The sequence below is a fragment of the Pezoporus occidentalis genome, unplaced genomic scaffold, assembly GCF_034315485.1.
Source record: "Pezoporus occidentalis ecotype Australia unplaced genomic scaffold, CSIRO_AGI_Poc_V1 ctg240, whole genome shotgun sequence".
NCBI lineage: Eukaryota > Metazoa > Chordata > Aves > Psittaciformes > Psittacidae > Pezoporus > Pezoporus occidentalis.
In genome coordinates, this window is record NW_026914286.1 from 205664 (window position 1) to 226272 (window position 20609).

Sequence of the window (20609 nt, forward strand, 5' to 3'; positions counted from 1 at the left end):
AATGTATTCCTGTTTCCTATGATGTCTTTTTATGCTATGAACTGTATCCATTAGGGTAGCACTAGAAGCTTTAATCAAGGTCAGTCGCCTCTGATGTGTGTAGTGAGAAACCATTCTTACGCTGAAGGACTAGCAATCCAAACAGACAAATGGAATGGGAAATGTAGTGTTATTACCCTCATGGCACTGATAGAAAAGCAGAACAGAAACATAAAAGGTGATATTCCAGCTTCTTTGATGTTAAGAGCAAATTCCCTTTGATTTCACTGAAACAAAATTTTAGTTTCTTAATAAGTTGCTCTGAAGTTACTAAGAACAGTTGGGTCAGGGCCAGAAATCTTGAATTCCCATACATTTTATTTTTTTTTTTTTCAGGAAAAGATTAGTCTATCTCAGATCTTGGCATTTCATAGAGCCTTTTTATAATCATTTCCTTGTCACAGTGTGTTATTCACTTTCGAGTTGCTGAAACTCCTCACAGACTTTCAATAGTATTGTGAAATAGTCTCTAAAGTCTTCTAAAAAGAAGGAATAAAGGAGATGGTTTTCACACACGTATATGAATCACTGGTTACAGCCACAACTTCTAGTACCAAAGGGAATGTTGTGTAGAGAGAATAAAGGAAAGCAGCTAAGCGGTCATCTGTCGCAGAATGAGGATAGAAAAAAAAAATTAGAATTTATTAAAAAATGCTGCCACCATATAAAATTAACATATATCTTTAAACAACCTAAATTAACATAGTGACTTTCCATATAACAGCAGACAACTCATTTGAATCCTTTTAATTTTAACCTGTTTTCAGAATGTTCGTTGTAATACAATTACAAGGATATTTGCTAAGACTTTCATTTTATCATGTAAGAACTGCAGTGCTATGATTTCTCTGTGTTACCTTTTCAAAGGGTACAGCTGAAACAGGCAAGTTTCCATTATAAGAGAACAATTTATCTTGTGAAGAGCACAAGCTTCGAGGCAACAGCACTATATGTGTGAAATGTAACCATTAATCCTGTGCATTCAAATTTCTAGTTCATGGGCTATTTTGGAGCAGTGTACATTTTGAATTTCATTGGAATAATCTAAATAAATACAGAAAAATTACATCTCTTTCCCTTACCATTTCTAGGTATCAATTGTTTCCAAACTGACATACATAAGTGCTGCAATATTGCTGCAGATAGATCAAGTAATGTACTTTGGAGTATGAATGCATCTTCTTAAGACAAAATCTTCCATCTTCTAGTAGCATTATAGCTACACAGTGTAGTTTTATATGCTTTAAGTTGATCAGAGTAGCTAGGGAAAGAGTAATGTGGCTATCCATTTTGTCTGATGGATAATAGGAGTTAAATTTTCTTTAGACCTTAGCTTTTGCCTGTGGAAAAATACGAATTGTATTATTATCTTTAATGGACACAGACTAGGTCTGTAGGTCTCAAATACATGACTCATGGGAATCCAGAAATTAGTACAAAATGTCTTTGCACGGGGTGTGTGCTGGCATTGTCTTGTATTTTTGTCTGGTTTGTTAGCTTGTATGGTTTTGTCCCTTTTTTTTTTTTTTCTTTGAGTCTGTATACAAACTGGTAAGAAAGTGTAACTTTTAATACTTCTGTGAAGTGTCAACAATTAAACTGCTAAAGCATAGGCTGGCAAATTTTGGAAACAAGGTAGTAATTCCAGGCACTTTCTTACAGGGGTATATAATTAATTTCACAGTAGAAATGCAGAGGTGACCAACACATATCTCTATCAGTGAATTTCTTCAAATTAATCTAGATATGCTGCTTTGGTGTTTTATTGCAAATGTGGGGCAATTTGGTTCTAAATGAGAATTTTTGAAAGGGAAATAGAATAATGTGTTCCCCATATAAGGGATGGCTGGTTAATTTACAGTACTTGTAAAGTTAGAACTAACTGTGCTTTGACCCAGCTTTCCATTTGCTGTATTTTCATTATATTATGACTTACAAGGATGATGGGGAGCAACTCTTCATTAGGGACTGTAGTGATAGGACAAGGGGTAATGGGTTCAAACATAAATGGGAGATTTAGGTTAGATATAAGGAAGAAGTTCTTTACTGTGAGGGTGGTAAGGCGCTGGAATGGGTAGCCCAGGGAGGTTGTGAATGCTCCATCCCTGGCAGTGTTCAAGGCCAGGTTCATGAAGCTTTGGGTGACATGGTTTAGTGTGAGGTGTCCCTGCCCATGGTAGGGGGGTTGGAACTAGATGATCCTTTCCAACCCTTTCTATGATTCAATGATATATAGATTTGTTACAGTCTATTAGCTTACAGCTCTGGGCTGGTAAGAAGAAATTTTGTCAACATACATATCTCAAATATGAAAATCCCCAAACCTGAAATTGCAAGATTGTTGCTGTAACTTTACCTTTATTACAGCTCAAAGAGCAGTGGTGATTGTAATTGACCACAAAGTGCTGAAGTGAAATCAATTGTGAGTGCCCAGTGGCAGTGCTTGACACTATAGAAACTGAAAAACCAATCTTCCTATCTCACTAAAGTTTTCAAAGCCCTGCTGCATTTCTTAAATTGCTGTCAAGTATTTTCTAAATGAGGTAAGAATGAAAATTTGTCTTCTTGGTGTGCACTGAAGTCCTGACTGCAGCAAAACATGACCAGAACAACTCAGACATAATGATCTGAACAAAAAGTGGCAATGGATTAGAACTACATTAATTTATTGAGCTCATTTCATAAAATCATACAATCATAGAATAGTTACAGTTGCAAAGGACCTCAAACTCATCTACTTCCAACCGTCCTGCCACAGGCAGGGACTCCTCACACTAGACCATGTTGCCCAAGGCTCTGTACAACCGGGCCTTGAATACTCCCAGGCATTTACCACTTTGGGCAACCTGTTCCAGTGCCTCACCACCCTCACAGTGAAGACCTTCTTCCTTATATCCAATGTAAACTTCCCCTGTTTAAGTTTTAACCCCTTACCCCTTGTCCTATCACTACAGTCCCTAATAAAGAGTCCCTCCCTAGCATCCTTATAGGTTCCCTTCAGATGCTGGAAGGCTGCTATGAAGTCTCCAAGCAGCCTTCTCTTCTCCAGGCTGAACAGCCCCAACTTTCTCAGCCTGTCTTCATATGGGAGGTGCTCCAGTCCCTGATCATCCTTGTGGCCCTTCTCTGAACTTGTTCCAACAGTTCCATGTCCTTTTTATGTTGAGGACATCAGAACTGCACACAATACTCCAGGTGAGGTCTCACGAGAGCAGAGTAGAGGGGCAGGATCACCTCCCTCAACCCACTGGTCATGCTCCTTTTGATGCAGCCAGGATATGGTTGGCTTTCTGGACTGTGAGCGCACACTGCCAGCTCATGTTCACTTTCTCATCAACCAACACCTCCTTTTCCACAGGGTTGCTCTGAATTTCTTCTCTGCCCAACCTGTAGCTGTGCCTGGGATTGTTCCAACCCAGGTGTAGGACCTTGCACTTGGCAGGGTTAAACTTCATAAGGTTGGCATCTGCCCACCTCACAAGCATGTCAAGGTACCTCTGGATGGCATTGCTTCCCTCCAGGGTATCAACTGAACCACACAGATTGGTGTCATGGGCAAACTTGCTGAGGGCGCACTCAGTTCCACTGTCCATGTCACCAACAAAGATGTAGAACAAGGCTGGTTCCAACACTGATCCCTGAGGGACACCACTCGTTACTGGTCTCCAGCTGGACACCGAGCCATTGACTGCAGCATTCTGTGTGAATCCATCCAGCCAGTTCTTTACCCACCAGGTGGTCCACCTATCAAATTGATGACTCTCCAGTTTAGAGATAAGGATGTCGTGTGGGACAGTATCGAACGCTTTGCACACGTCCAGGTAGATGACGTCAACTGCTCTGCCCCGTCCATCAGTTCTGTAGCCCCATCATAGAAGCCATGAAATTGGTCAAGCAGGATTTCCCCTTAGTGAAGCCATGTTGGCTGTTACCGATCACCTCATTGTTTTTTATGTGCCTTAGCATGGTTTACAGGAGAATCTGCTCCAAGATTTTGCCAGGCACAGAGGTAAGACTGACTGGTCTCACTGACATTTTCCACTTCTTGAAAATGGGGGCTATATTTCCTTTTTTCCAGTCGCATACACCTTTTATATTTTAATTCAAAACAGAAGGTTGCTATATTTATCAGTGATTGCCTACAAATATTACTGATCACGCAGTTTTAAGAAGCCAGGATTTTTATTTATGAAATATATTTACATGTATGTAGCAAATTAATAAATAATAATAAATAAACAAATTTTATTGTTAGCTATTTTCATCCATTACTTTGTCAAGAGGCTGCAGCCCATGGAGGTCCACTTGAGCAGATCTCCTGCTGAAGCTTATGCAGGACCCCATGACACAGCAGGGCTATGCCCAAAGGAGGCTGTGACCCCATGGGAAGCCCACACTGTAACAGGCTTCTAGCATGACCCGTGGCCCCATGGAGAGAGAAGCCCACACTGGAGCAGGTTTGCTGGTAGGACCTGTGAGCCTGCGGGACACCCAGGCTAGAGCAGTCTGTTCCTGGAGGACTGTACCCAGTTCGTGAAGAACTGCAGCCTGTGGAAACAGCTCATGTTGAAGTTTGTGGAGGAATATCTCCTGTGGGAGAGACCCCACTCTGCAGCAGGGGAAGAGCTTGAGGAGTCCTCCCTGAGGAAGAAGAAGCAACAGAGGCAACCTGTGATGAACTGACCACAACCCTTATTCCCTGTACCCTTGTGCCGCTGTAGGGGGAGGAGGCAGAGAAATTGGAAATGAGTTAAGGCAGGAAGAAGACAGGGGTGGGGAGGAAGGTTTTCCGGATTTGGTTTTATTTCTCATGATCCTACTCTGTTTTGACTGACAATAAATTAAACCAATTTCCCAGAGTCAAGTCTGTTTTGCCTATGATAGAAATGTGTTTCTCCCTGTCCTTATCTCAGTCAGTGAGCCTTTTGTTATATTTTCTCTTCTTTGTTCAGTTGAGGCGGAAAGTTGAATTGTGGTTTGCCGTCCTCCTGGCATACAGCCAGGGTCAACTCACCATGACAATACAAAGTAAAAACACCCCAAAACCACCACCCTTTCTCTGAAACTGTCGGTATACTACCAGACTACCAGTCTAGCTTAATTCAAATAATCCAAAAGTGAACTGTACAATGCACACAGTTATGAAAGTACCCCTGGGATATGAACTCAAGATAATATTTGTCTGCTTACCACTGTTTTCTTGTCCTGGTGCAGAAACTGGAGTGGATGAGTTTGTCTGAAATGTGAAGCCAAATTTATGCTTTAGCTGTAAGATTTTCTAGATGCAGGATTGATGGAAGATGGTGTTAGATTTTGTGGAGAAAGTATTCTTCTATATGCTTAACTTTGTTGCTTGTAATTCAAATAGTTCGGGATGAAACAAAATATCATTCATTCCATGGAATATGGAACATGAAACTTCCTGAGATATTGATGTCTGATAAACAAAAATATTTAAAAGGACTTGAAACGAGGTTTTTAAAGCAAGAATAGTCTGGAAGTATCAGATACTATGAGTCACCATAGATGTTGGGTAGATATGCGGTAGCATAGGTTCTTGAACAAAACAGACATATTTATAAAGTTGTGCCATTTTACGTATCCCTTAAAGTGAGATGGTAGGTGTTCAGGTGAACTTTCTAAAAAACCTGACAGTTCTATAGGGCACATTGACATTCATAAGTCATTTACAAGAAATGAGGGAGCCTATTTTGGTTTCTCTAATTATTTCATTTTTTATTGGGCTTTTTTTTTTTTTTTTGGCAATAGTCTTTGTTTGTTTAATGTAAAATTAAGGCAAAGTTAGGGTTAAGGAACCACTCTGTGTTTCTCATTTTAAAGTGTCAGAGTTTAAGCTGTTCCACTTTAAGATTGAGTGATGACAAGAAGCAACAGAAATTGCCAAACTTCTGATAAAATTATGGGAGTCCTAGTGCTGTGTAATGTGCATCTGTTATATATTGTCTCTTTTTCAACCTGAATAAGAATATTTTGAGGAGAGAAAAAAGTTAAAAGTATTTAAAATTCAGTACATGTTCTTGAACAAAACTGTAAAGTTTTTTACTTGCATTTGATACTAAAATAATGATCCTTGTTCTTCTGTTCAGTGGTATCTCTCTCCTAATATTCTTTTTGGTGAGGCACATAGGGACATCAATCTTGCAGTGTGTCACAGCTTTATGCAGCACAGTTCAGTACAAATGTAATCTCCTTCATACCAGATACCAAGACTCAAGTGACTGCACCTCTCTAACCACATAATTACAAGTAGGGAAGGATCTATTTATTCAGAGAATATATCTTTATCATCAGCTCCCTTAACAGTTCCTATTTCTCTTGAGTGATTAGGAAAATTATCATCCATATCTTGTAAACTATGCAGTATATCTTTTAAATTCAGCTTCTGATGATGCCAAGAAAGGGATACAATGGTGCTTTTACTGGCTTAATTATAATAGACATAGATGAGGACAAAAAACCTTGGCTTTTCTTTAATAATCTTTAATATTCATATGGAGACCAAGATGCTTTATACTGGAGAAGAGTTCATAAGAGTAACAGTATACTATATAGTGTACAAAATTTGGTAAAGCAGAGGCACCTAAATCCCCACTCCTTCACTTTTTTTTCCTCTTTGTAAGGCTAACATTGCCTTAATAAAAAAGGACAGTAGCAACTAATTTCCACTTATATTTTGAAAATATATAATTTATGGACTTCATTCCTGCCATTTGCTCCTGTAACATCAGGGACAATACTGTGATCTATCAGGACAGAACTTAATTGAAAACTAAATTATGTAATACAGAATGATTAACTGGCTATTGCTGATAAATGTGACTCTTCTTGTAAGCAGCTAACTAATAACCAAATAAGGATAATTCTAGTTATTTAAAGGACAAAACTGTGTTACCAAAGGAAACATTTACTGTGAATACATATCTGAGATATGAACATTGCATACTGTTCCCTACCAACTGATCTAGAATAGTATGTAACATACTCAATGTATTTTACAATACTTTCCTGTAACCTGTTCTGTTTTTATTTGATGCAGAGCACAGCTTTGTAAGGGTAGAGATTTAGAATGTAGGATTTTTTTTTTTTTTCTTAGAAGACTATTTTGAAATATGCAATATATAAAAGAGGTACTTGAATACACATGCTAAGAACGAAAGCTACAGAAGTGTCGTGGTTTAAACCCAGTCAGGTAATTCGTTCACTCACTTCCCCCCCTTTCTTGCCCTCCCCCTGCTCTCGGAGGGACGGAGAGGAGAATCGAAAAGAATGCAACTCCCACGGGTTGAGATAAGAACAGTTTAGTAACTAAGGTATAACACAAATCACTACTGCTACCACCAATGATAATAATGATAAAGGAAATAACAAGGGAAGAGAATACATCATCTCACCACCAGCCGACCGATAACTCGCCCCCCAGCCCGACCAAGCTCCGACCGATACCTCCTCCAACCCTGCAGTCTCCCAGCCCTTCCGGCTAACTCCCAGTTACATCCCGGGCATGACGTGCTGTGGTATGGAATACCTCTTTGGTCAGTTTGGGTCAGGTGTCCTGTCTCTGCTTCCTCCCAGCTTCCCCTCCTCCCTGGCAGAGCATGAGGCTCACAAAGTCCTTGGCCAAACCAAAACATCGCTATCAGCTCTGTTCCCGAGCCGAAAGTCAAAACACTGCACTGCACCAGCTACCAAGAAGGAGAAACATGACTGCTACTGCTGAACCCAGGACAAGAAGTTACTCGAGTTTTCTCATTTATGATCTTTTAAGTAGCAGTAGTTTCTTTGCTATAAGCAAAATTGAACAATCATCTTTACCAAAAAATTCTTGTGGTGAGAATGTCCTTGCAAATCTTGGAGATATTGGAAGGTTCTATGCACATAGACGATGCAGTTGTGTCTGTCTGCATTTGTACGGTAAGTTTATTGTGTCAAACATTGTTAAGCATTGACAAAATCAGTTGATTTATGATCTAGATAAAACAGCGGTTAGTGATATGAAACTGGACACCAATATGCTTTGAAACCTTGAAACACTGCTTTACTCAATTGTCTGGATGAGTTGCTGCAACTGATAGGCAAATATGAGTGAACAAGTATTGATGTGGTTATCAATGAGAGCATCATTAATGGTCATACTTGGGGAAAGCACTTACAAACTGGTTTGATCTAATCCAGAGTAGACTTTCCTATGGGTTTTTTAGCCTTTTATGTGGTTGTCTGTTTCAAAATGTGTTTCCAAGACCCTGGGAGTAAATATCAAGTACTTTCAAATGATAATGAATTCAGTTTTAATGAATCTAAGAGGAGTATTGATCAGAAAAAAAGAAATAAAATCAGTAGCCACTGTCAAGAGCTTCCAAGGTAGCACTAAACATAGGATATGAAGATCTGCAAAATTCATTGATGTTCACCTATCAGATGTTCTAAAATCACACTATTGAACTGCAAAATCTGACTGTTTAATGTTTAAATGAATATTTAAATGAATTTTTGAATGAAATTAATATGATGTGGCTATTTATCTGATAGGTTTAGTCCTTTTAAAGTATAATGTATGCCTTGTATTTCAAATGAAAGATTATATTTTCTTCCAGACAGAAACAACCAGATTACTCTTGCTCTTTATTGCTTATTAAGCTATTTTAATGTTATCCATAGTACTTTCACACAGTACTTTACAGGTGTGGTGTGGTCTACTGACCACAGCTAGATATGTATTATGGGTAAAATTGAACTTTTTCATTTTTGATTACTTTAAGGACCCTAGTAGAGCTACAGATTTGTGCTGTATGGTGATGTACTTTAATTAAAAGTGAGCAGTCTGGTATTTTCTCTGAACCTTTAATTTAGAAATGCACTAAATTTAAAAAAAAACACTCTATGGCAAAGAAAGGCTATAGAAAAGATTTTCAGAACGTAACACTATCAAACATGTTTTAATGAAATGCTATTTAAATCACATGCGGTTTCATATAGAAGTCAAACTCTTTACATCTGTTTTTTTTGTCAGGAGTTAGAACTTTAACTTCCTTGGAGAAAATTTTCTTTGTACTGTGAAATATTACAGCAGAAACCACAGAAGCATAATTGAACTTGTTAAGAATTTACATTAATATTACCCAATAAACAATAAAATGGCAAAGATTTTTAGTATTCGTAGTTTCACATAATCTTCAGTCAGATTTAACTCATTCAGTTTAAGTGTATAGACAAAAAATAATAATTCTGTTTCTATGTCACTTTAACAGTTTATACAGAAAATTATGTGGGAGGAAAATTTTTCTATATGTTCCTGGCAAGTTTGAAAACCAGATAGTATAATGCTGTCAATAAGGATCTAAATTTAATCTGCCTATTTTTTTTTAATTACAAAAAAATATTCTAATGCCAACACATGGATGACTTCATCGTGTTTATTAACAAGAGAATCTTTTGTGAAAATGTCTTATTGGGGATCTCATTACAGAATGTGGAAAATATCTGGAAGATATAGCAACAATTGAAATTTTTTAGAGATTATATCAAGCTAAATGTACTTCATATCATCCTTTTTTTTTTGCTTTTCCTACACTTGACTAAAGTATTACTAATCATCTCCATATTAAATGGTCGTACCACAGCTATTTAAGCAAATATATAGGCTTCCATTACTAAAAGTATGGTTTACTTTTGTGCTGTTGCATGTTTCAGAAATCGCTTGTATAATTATTTTTCTTGTCCCTTATTTGAGTATTTCTTGAGAGGAACAATACTGTAACAAAAAGCTGCTGCTAAGTGCTACAGTAGCCATCATCCAAACCACCACAACTATAATATCAATTTATGCACATTTGTTTTGGTTAGGTCCTAGAAGAATATTTAACAATTATGAAACTTTCACAATAATTGCAATATTTTAAAATATACTGCTTGTTGTGCTGTCTGGCTGGTTCTACAATGTTTACCTGGGAGAAAACCTTCATAATTAGTTGCCTTTTAAGGAAAACAAGTAGAAAATGTTGCCTTTACTTTCAAAATGCTGAAAGATTATATCATGATGCTCATAATGCCCTTAAAATTGCATAAGTGATTTTTCTTTTGTTGCAGCAGACTATCCTTTACATTGATAATTGTAAGAAGTTAGGCATTTACGAAAAGTAACAGAAGGAAATTAATACTTGGGACTATTAGTGTATGTTGTAATTACGACATTAAAAAAAAAAATAAAAATTCTCATGTCTATGTCTTGTGGTTTAACCCCGGCCAGCAACTAAGTACCACAGAGCCACTCACTCACTTTCCCCCTCCTCAGGGCGGGATAGTGAGGAGAACTGGAAACAAAGTAAAACCTGTGGGCAGAGATAAGAACAGTTTAATAATTAAAATAAGGTATAATATACTACTACTAATAATAATGAAAAGAAAGAGAAAGACAAAACAAAACCAAACCCTCAAACAACAGCGGTGCACAGTACAATTGCTCACCACCTGCTGACCAATACCCAGCTCATCTCCAGGCAGTGATCTGTCCCTTATAGGTATCTCCCCCCAGTTTTCCATACCAAGAGTGATGTGCTGTGGTATGGAATACCCCCTTAGGTAGTTTGTGTCAGGTATCCTGTCTCTGCTCCCTCATGGCTTCTTGTGCTCCTCCTCACTGGCAGAGCATGAGAGACTGAAAAGTCCTTGATCAGGGTAAGCATTACTTGGCACCAACTAAAACATTAGTGTATTATCAACATTATTCTCAGACTAAAACCAAAACACAACACTGTACCGACTAAGAAGAACATTAGCTTTTTCCCAGCCCAAACAAGGATGCTATGCTGTATTGTCATTTGTAGACGGAACAGAAACACTCCCTTCCTCTTTCAGTATCAGAAAATTAAAAAGGTTGAGTCACTACAGAAATGAAATACTTGTTTCACATCTAAACATTTAAAAAAGATAGTGAAACATTCTTCTTTGAGGAAAACAAGTCTATCTGATTTAAAATTCATCTTTTCCTATTACTGTGATAAAATTGTTCAATGCAAATTCCATACAGATTATGCTGTGTGGCACAAGGCAAAATTCATAATTTGTTCTCATCCAGTTTTGTCATTGCCAAGAAAACTCTAATTAGACAGTTAATGACAGCTTTTCATTGAAGGCAGTGTTCAGGAACGGAGGATGGAAGAATGGATCTTTCTCACTCATGTTATTGTTCTGGCTTTAAATTTGTTTAGGAAAAAATTGGAACTGCTTGAAATTATGTTTTAGTATCCTAGATTTTCATGGCTGATAGTACCCACTGAATAATTAGGTTTTAGGAAAATAGCTTCCTTGTGCTTGAACTCCAGAAATAGTGAGAATGAAATATTCAACTCTTTCCTCGTTAAAATTCTCTGCATTTTGCACTTGTTAGTAGCAGTATGCTTTTTTTTTTGAAAGAATAATAATAATAATGAAAAAAAAAATCAAAACCTCAGTTTGAATAGTCTGAGTTTCCACCCTTAGAGTTTAGGCTGGAATAATGTTGTGATAGATAACCCACAAGCATAGAATACATGATCATCTGCTCAAAATTTTCTTTTTTATTTTAAGTGATATTCAACAGTAGGTAGACAAGACTTTGTTTGTTGTTTTGTTTTTGTTTTTTTTTTTTGTTTTTTAGAACATTGATTTCAGACAAAAATGCATTTTTGTTTGACACTGGTAAAACGATGTTTTAGACTGAATTCTGAGCTCATGTATCAAAAAATAGGAGCAATAGGATCAGAAAATTTTCTGTCATATAAAACAGTCATTTGGAACTTCACCTGGGGTATGTAGAGCATTTCAAAAGAATGTAGGCTAAATCACATTTTCTCTCAGTTGCACCACAAAATATTCTCAGAGTTAAAAAACATATTCATATATATTCAAATATATTGCCTGAAGCTGGATGGAAAAGAGCAGAAGAGTCTGAAGCTATTACAACTTCCAATAATACAGCATAACAAGTAGATGAGAAGAAAAGATGGTTAGATCTCTCAGAGCAAACCTCTGATCTATTTCTTTTGGCAATGGGGTATCTCATCATACGTTTCTTAAAACAGCCAAATGCTGTCCAGGATATATTATAATTTTCTAATGGGAGGTCAAAATAATTAGAAAACAGACTTATGATTCCCTCTTTCTTTGTCTCTTTTTAAAGTCTGCAGAAGGGATCTAAAGTACAAAGTCTAAAATTGTAGAAGAAACAAAAGACCAACCACATGTGTTTCAATTAGACCTTAGTTCCAGAAGGCCTATTAAAAAAACAAAAAACTTACGTTTGAGGTTCCTAATTCCTTTTGGAGGCTTTTGAATATCATCTCTTATGCATTGATTAGACTGTGGGGTGATAGCTGCCTCAATAGGAGTGGAAGTTCTTGTTTTCTGACAATGACCACCAATTGACAACGAAGACTCATAGTCTCATGTTTGGGTCCACTGACAATCTTTACATACTGTCTTATCCTTTGCTTGCAAACTTGATCCTACATAATTAATTTCTTTCCTATGAGTTTGTTAGTTAATTGTTTAAGGTTCCCTGTTTTACAAAGCTTCCAAACAAGCTGTTATGCATTTCTTCTAGATAAATTCATAAAAACACCTAAAGACAACATTTTCTCCTGATGTATAGAGGATCTGGAAGATTCACTTACCCATGTTTGATTATTAGCTGGCAGTGTGCCCTTGCAGCCAGCAGGGCCAATAATACCCTGAGATGCATTGAGAGAAGTGCAGCCAGCAGGTTGAGGGAGGTGATCCTCCCCTTCTACTCGATCCTGGTGAGGACACATCTTTAGTACTGTGTCCAGTTCTGGGTTCCTCAGTACAAGAAAGTCAAGGAGCAGCTGGAGAGGGTCCAGCAGAAGGCCACAAAGAAGATCTGGAGCATCTCTCTTATGAGGAGAGATTGTAGGAGCTGGGCCTGTTTAGTGTAGAGAAGACAGAGAGGGGATCTCCTTAATGCTTATAAATATCTCAAAGGCAGGTGCCAGGAGGATGGTGCCAGACTCTTTTCAGAGGTGCCCAGTGGCGGGATGAGGAGTAATGGCAATAAACTAAAATACAAGAAGTTTCACCTCAACATGAGAAAGAATTTCTTTACATTGAGGGTGTCAGAGCACCGGAACAGGCTGCGCACAGAGATTGTGGAGTCTCCCACTCTGGAGACATTCAAAACCTGCCTGAATACGTTCCTGTGTAACCTATTCTAGGTGACCCTACCTTGGCACGGGGTTTGGACTAGATGATCTCCAGAGGTCCCTTCCAATCCTAATGATTCTGTGATTCTGTTGACTCTGGTCATGCTACAATTATTACAGGACAATGCTGAAAACTATATTCTCACCGCTTCTATGCTAGGCAGGTGTCTTAAATACATGGAACAAATGGGAGCAAGCTAATACAATAGGGAAAGGTTTAAAAAAAAGAAAAAAAGTTATAAATAAGAAAATTATTTACTCAATGGAGAAGTGGAATACTTTTTTACCTGTCACAAATTCACTAAGGAGTGCTGTCAAAGTCCTGCATATCCTATGTCATATTTCATTTTATATTGCAAATTGCAGCATCTTTTCCTATCCATTTTTTTCTTTCTTGCTAGTTTATAAACAGTATAAACACAATATTTGGGTTTTCAACATAGTACCTTAATAAGTTCAGAATAAATGCATTTACTCAAAAAAAAATCATGAAAAAATGCATAGTTCCTTTCTTTTCCTTGGCAATTAAAAATGAGAAGATTCGTTTTATAAGAAGTTAATTTCTTTTAAGGAGATATGAGGAAGGAGAGCTGGGAAGTATTTTCCATTCATGACCTATTTCATAAATAATTTTTCCACCAAATACTCCAAATGTTAAGCCTGAATGCATGTATTTTGTGAAAAGCAGCAATTACACAACAGCAGGTGATGAGTTCGCACATTTCTTTATCTACATATTATGCTTGGCTGAATTCTTCTGTGGGTGGTGGGCTTTCTGTAATAAAGACTGTAACCATGGGTCTTATGTCTGCTCCTTGGAGCAATTCCAGTTTGGGTAGGATCACGTACATCTATCTACCTTGTCAGGTGCTACAGTGGTTACCAGAATGCCATTAGCTGAGCCTTCATCAGCTAAGACTTTTATTTCAGTACACTAAGTTTTATTTTCAGTACATTTTTCCGGATGATGTGCTAGCAGAGTTCATTTTGCAATTTTGTTCTACAGAATTTTGTTTTTATAAAGATGGATTTAACTCATGTACATGGATAATCAGAAATCTAGAGTTTCATATTGTCTCCTGCATTTGACTGTTCACTTTGAAATAGTTATTTTCTCTGCAATGCTTTAAAGTAGATGTAAACCATTTATGAAAAAGAAAGTATTGGACCTTCATGTCGATAGTCAGTTGGATTTGACTAAAATGCACTGCAAGTCTGTTGAAAAGTGAGAAATTTTATACTGATATATGTGTTGATATTGTGTAGGGAAATTCTTATATATAAGACTTTCTGTTCCTACTATTTAATTAAATTATGTAGCATGCTGAAGGCCTGGTAGGGTAAAGTGAATATATTTTCCACAACCAGTGATTACAGAGCTCTGAAAGAAGATGCAAGTTCAGCTCTGATAATTTATGAGGGTAAATGCTCTATACTAAGTCTTACCAAGCAGTGGCAGGGGGCTAAAGTCACCTTTTTCGCAGTTGTAGTTATAGATGCAGATTACTACCAACAACCAAAGTGGAAAAAGAAAAGAGGGGAGAGAGAGAGTGAAGGAGAGAAAAGGAAAAGAAGGGAAAAATGGGTGACTATGTTCAGTAACCAGCAGAGTGGAAAATAGAGCTCATCTTTCATTCTGAAGATAGTGTTTCCATAAGGCAGAAAAGACACTCTAAAACATCACAGCAATTAAAGAGGATCTGACTTTCTTTTTCTCTCTTTCAGTGAAGAAGTCTTACTGATACTTTTACTTTTTTATAGTTATAATCCTATAGCATCATCAACATTAGATCATAAATTCCACTTTATACAGAAAGAAACCTCAAGAATTATTTTAAACTGTTCTGCCTTCAGGTGTGTCCAATTTGCTGTCATCCCTTTATTGATGTGAACAATAATACTTTGCAGTTCAAAAGTTAGAGAGGAGAAAAATCTTTCTTCAGAGCTTTTGTTTCGCATTTAATATCAACAACAAAGTATAAAAAAAAGATAAAGCACAAGAATTTCCACTCTCTCTGAAGGACCCAACTGCAGAAGAAAACTACAAAAGGTATTTTAATTTTACATGATACAAAGCTTTTAATTTATAATCAGCTCTTCCTTACGTATTCTGCTGATGCTATGAGCATCATGAAAGTTTTATATATACAGAACATCTTGTTTTCTTTAGGATTGGCATGAGTTTGAAAACTGAATTGTTTTTAAATGGTTTGGTTCCCATTAGTAATAGGCTCAGAAAACAATTTTTTATGTAACTGTTTTGCAGTAATGATAAAACTATATTAGAAATTTTTATTTGCAAAGGATAATGTACTAACAAAAATGCATAATTCTTCTGCTGTCTCACCAAAGACTTGTTTAAGGGTGATTAGATAAGTTGCGTTTCAGCGAATTCCAATTAGGGATGCATGAAGGAGTTTAGCAGAGAAACAAGATTCTGGTAAATGAAAGTATCCTGGCTGTCTAGAACAACGTCTCCGAGCTATCTTTGACCCCTTCTGAGTACTGTAGAGGCTAGATAGAAATATAAAACACTTTTTCTGAAACTGCTGCAATTTTTGAAAGACTTTTCAAAGTAAATTTTGATATCTTTGTCTAAATAGGAAGCTGTTATTTTCTATTTATGAGCTAGCAAGGGACCTAGAGTTAGAATGGAATGAAAGGGCAAAATATATGTGTAAGCCATGTCTGCACTGTAAAGCTTTCTAGACATCTGTGTGACTGTGGGGAGTGTAGGAAAAAAAACATTATTCTAAGTGTAGGAAGCTGTAATTATCTATGTGAGATAATTATTTCATATAGAGTGAATTTATACTGAAAGAAAGGAATTAACTGTCATGTGGGGACAAATTAGTTTTTTAATTTTCGTTTCTATTTTTGGCACTTTAAACTGTGTCCCTGCTGAAGGACTTCATGCAATTACTGACGATGCCTTTACAGTGTTGGTCTATAAAAGAGAAAGAGATTGATCTCTTGTCAGACTGAAAAAAACTGCAGGAAAAAATATGCTCTTGGAAGGTCTTCCTAGAAGTTACAAGCCTGAACGAGCTTCCAGGAATTTAAATTAGTGATGGAGAGACACTCATCCAGCAGTAACATGTTAGCAAAATTGACTATGATTCTATGACATAATATATAACATTAAGTTAAAAAAAAAGGTGTCTGAAATGAGAGAAGTTTCAAGGTTCCCAACAATAAATGCAGTTGCACAGATCTTTGTGACAAAATGACAACTACTTTAATAACAGAGTATTTGAGGACACTGTGACTGGCTTAGTGCTTGCTTACCTTCAGTGCTGAAGCATGAACCTCTTCCTAAGTTTTATAGTTTCAGCTTTATCTTTTGTATGTTATATTCTCTAAAACAAAATCATGTGCAGACACTAGGTGGGCGTTTTAATTGCTTTTTAATTTAAAAACAGAGCCATAAATCCCTATGGCAATAAGGTTATAGGAAAAATTTAAAGTCAATTAAATGAATGTATGCCTTGAACTCCTGTATAATACCAATTTTATTGCTTGTAATTAGATTTACTTTTGTTCTTCTGTTAATCAAAATTAATTTGTAAGTCTTTAAGGGTACTGCCATATCCCATTCCAGAAAAAAAGAATAGTATGTTTGACTGCCAAATGAGTTATTTGAACACAATAATATTATTTTAGGAACATAGGTTAAAGTATAGGTATTTAAGAAAAGTTTCATTGCAGTATACTTTTTGTAAACATGTACAATTGTAATAGATGCAGAATAGATCATACAATGTGACAGTTTTCAGTTTATGCCAAAAACATGAACAGAATTCAAGGTTCATGATGACCATGAATTAAAATATTCCAGATTTTAAGTAATATTTCTCTATACAAATGGCATTTTAGCCCTAAGATATAAGTACAGCAGTATCCAGCTCATGCTGATTAGCAGAAAGTTGTAGATAATTCTTCTATTCTCCATGGCACAGAATAGTCCTTCAGCTTCATAAATAGCAGACATTAGCTTGGACAGTACTTCAACAGCCAATTTGGCATAAGAGGTATTTGTAGGACAGCATCTGTGAGTCAAAACTAATGGAATGACGTGCAATTTTCACAGCAATGTAACAACGCAGTTCAGTGAATGTGATAAACAGTTTACCTGGACGTCAGAAAAAAAGATCCCTTTTTTTTTCTTTTTTGTAATTGTCTTTGCACTGCTCACTTCATGTATCACACATAAGAAATGACATTTTGACTGCTCTACAAAGTAATCACTTGTTATGAGAAATTCATGTATTCAAGTGGCTGTTTTAGTAAATATGAAAATTCTCCCATGCAGTGTGGCAGTGGTCCAGAAAGGTGAGTCTAGGGCTATCCATGATTTCTTCTATCCCTGTAAAATGCAAGCACTAGAAACAATCTCTTACATACAAGTGTCACTGGGACTTCTTCCAAGAAGACATACAGAAACTCTAGCTGATACGCACAAACTGCAAGAAGAGATCAACAATCTATAGTAATTACAAAAGCTGTTATAAACTCTCAGGTGCTATAAATCTACAGATTCAGCTCTTTGAGATCTTTTTAATATCACATTGCTGTTTTCTAGCCCTCAAATGCTTATCGTTGTTTAATTGTATGGCAATATTGGCATCAAAACTTTCTCTCCAATCTAAAGCTGAATCAGCACACTGAGAAGTACTATGTAGCTTTCCTGTCTTTGCCTGTTAACTGTAGATGATATTCTGAAGTTATTTAAAAAGTAAAGAAAGAACTGAGTGTGATGAAAAGTGGATGACATCTGGATGAAGATTACAATTTTCTTCAGTAAAATAAACCTACATTTTGAAAAATAACTTAGTTAGAATCATAGAATCATAGATTCGTTAGGGTTGGAAAGGACATGAAGATCATCTAGTTCCAACCCCCCTGCCATGGGCAGGGACACCTTACACTAAACCATGTCACCTAAGGCTCTGTCCAACGTGGCCTTGAACACCGCCAGGGATGGAGCAATCACTGCTTCCCTGGGCAACCCATTCCGGTGCCTCACCACCCTTACAGTAAAAACTTCCTCCTTATATCCAATCTAAACTTCCCCTCTTTAAGTTTTAACCCATTACCCCTTGTCCTATCACTATAGTCCCTAATGAAGAGTCCCTCCCCAGTATCCCTCTAGTCCCCCTTCAGATACTGGAAGGCTGCTATGAGGTCTCCACGCAGCCTTCTCTTCTCCAGGCTGAACAGCCCCAACTTCCTCAGCCTGTCTTCATACGGGAGGTGCTCCAGTCCCCTGATCATCCTCATGGCCCTCTCTGGACTTGTTCCAACAGTTCCGTGTCCTTTTTATGTTGAGGACACCAGAACTGCACACAATACTCCAGGTGAGGTCTCACGAGAGCAGAGTAGAGGGGCAGGATCACCTCCTTTGACCTGCTGGTCGCGCTCCTTTTGATGCAGCCCAGGATATGGTTGGCTTTCTGGGCTGCAAGCGCACAGTGCCAGCTCATGTTCAGTTTCTCATCAACCAAAATTAATATGATCTTTTAATAAAAAATATTCAACAGTATAACAACATATAATTTATTATATATATTTGCATGATTCTGTGTGTTTCAACAGCTGCCCTGCTGCTGAACTTTAGATCATGTGGCATTGGTCAGGAAAAGAGCTACGAAGAGATCAGTCTAATTGTAGTAAGGGTTTACATATTACTAGCAAATTTACAGTCAAGTTTTGTCTGGTTGGTTGGTTTTGGTTTTCTTTGTTTTAAGTCAATAAACGACAATAAATAACTTCGCCCCTCCTCTTTTTGGTGCTTCTCTCCATTCTTCAGTTCAGCCTTTATAATTGCCAAAAAAATCTCTTTTCTGTAAGGTGCTGAGTTGCTCATATTTCTTCCTGCACTGGAAGATCTTCATGCAACATAACTCCCAGCAGACAGGAAGAGCTTCATAGGAAGAAAGAACCACATCCTTCAAAATGTTGTTAAAATCAGGGGCAAAAATTTTCTTCTTTCACAGCTGTATTTTTTTTTTTTACTCTGTATTCATTTTTTTTACTGTTTTTTATTTTACTTCACTCAGATTGCTTGAGGTTTTGCAAGGTTATCTTGCAAAACTAACAAACATCTCAATTATACCTCTTTTCAGGCAGAGTAATTAAGAAGTACACCCAAAAAATGTGTGACCTTCAGACATTCTTATGCCTTTATCTTTTGCAATGTTCTTGTACAACAAGACCTAAAATAGCTTTTCAAATCTTTAATTAGTATACTTTTCAACAGTCTCCTGTTGGTGTGTAAAATAGCAGTGTACAGTTATTTTCAGATGCTCTGTGTCTAAAGTCATAAGCCTCAATAACAGTGCCAGACAATACACATTTTCAATTCAGGATCTTTATGGCACAGCTGTCTTACCCATTTTAAAGATAATTAATTAATTAAATTTTATAAATTTTAAAATTTAAATTTAAATTTTATTGAATTACATTTTAGGTCTGACTACTGAAAAATCATATATTGCCTGAGACAGGCCTCCTAAAACATTGGGAGAAATGATAGATTCCATAACACAGGATTAATTACAACCGACATAATAATCTCTTTCAAGAGCTACTTAACAAGAAATGCTGCAGAGACGACCAGTCCTTTTCTTAAACTAAACCATTTTCTTCCAGATCGAATTAATAACTCCAGCATCTATCACTACCCAGAAGTTAATCTGTGTCTGCAACTGTCAAACATCAGAGAAAAATGTGAAGTATAGGCTTTCTTCTTATCTCACAGTTCAGGGGATGTTGCATTTACCCAAAATGCAATTTTCTACTGAATTTTTAAAAACTTTTATAACTTGTATTTTAACCTTCATCTTTATTCACCAGGATGAAAGACCCTGATAGGTCCTTCAGCACCAGGTCATGACCTTCAGTACTAGGTCCATAATGCCCCTGACTGATCACATATTCCAGCTAAAGCTATTTTATTTCTGCATTTAATTACACATTTGTTTTTAAAAGGAAAAGCAAGCATAAGAAGGCATATGGCACAAGAGAAACAAAATAACTTGTGTTATCATTCTGTTTCAACTTTTTATTTTGTTTTCCTGAATAGTTTCTAGTTAATATAAAAACTGAAATATTAATTGGCTTAGGTACTAGAACAGCCTGGGTGAGCATCCTAGTCAATAAGATGGGGAGAGCCATGATAACTTACATGCTCTTTTTGTTTCTGTTAGTCTTTATTTATGCAATGTGAGAAGAGTTTGAAATTTTTACTGCTAGACCCTGCTCCTGGCAATATCCTCCACAGAGCACATCATGCTGAGCTGTTAAAGGAGTTACCAGGGAAGAGTGGGAATCCTACATCATTTCAGGCAAAGAAAA